Genomic DNA, 854 nt, shown 5'->3' on the forward strand with positions numbered 1-854 from the left:
CATCCATTAAACAGCCCTGAAATGACTTCATAAACTGAGTCTGATTACAACAGAGAAAAGTTTAACTTCTTGGCACTCGATAAACGAACAAATCTTGTGACTATTCCCTGCTTTTAAGATGTTTCTCAACAAGATAGCACGAAGAAGCAAAGATAAAAATATTATAAAGATGAAATAATGAGTTCGTCAAACGTGTGTACATCACACGTGCAGTTTCCATCGCAGGCCTTTGGTTACTACATTTGGTCGATTTCCTTTCCGCTACGTGTATGACTGAGTCGCTTCGCCGTGAGTGCTCGAACCACGAGTTACTCATTGCCCCATTCCCGAGCAGTCGTGCTCAAGAGTAACGGGCGTGCTTGATGCGCTTACTGACCGACTCTAATTGGGTCCTATCTCATCACGATTGAAAATTTGAACCACTGACTGATTTCGATATTTACTACACATTTTAATTTTTCTTTGGTCACTTTGACAGCTTCCCTTCAAGCGAACAACTTTTCACCGAAATTTTCAAGCTGGCGCATACCATATCTTCGCTTCCACCTGTCTAGGCAGCCAGCAATAGCAGAAAAAGTTTGTCCCTCTCGTCTCTTCGAAATAAAAGTTCCTTCTCCCGAATCATAAGATCACGTACTCCTTTAGCTCATTGTTGAGAAAATCACAAGTATGAACTTCACTAGTGTTTTCGTAATGTGATCTTTTGATGGTTTTGTGATCCGTGGACGCGGATTTTGATGTTTTTTTTATTTTTATTTTATTTTTTTTAGAACAAGACTCTCTGGTAGAACACCACTGCTCTAGTTCGGTCTTGTTTCGCCGACAGTCACCTATTGTTAGTTCGCCTACGCCCA

This window comes from Schistocerca piceifrons, chromosome 3 (assembly GCF_021461385.2).
Source record: "Schistocerca piceifrons isolate TAMUIC-IGC-003096 chromosome 3, iqSchPice1.1, whole genome shotgun sequence".
Classification (NCBI taxonomy): domain Eukaryota; kingdom Metazoa; phylum Arthropoda; class Insecta; order Orthoptera; family Acrididae; genus Schistocerca; species Schistocerca piceifrons.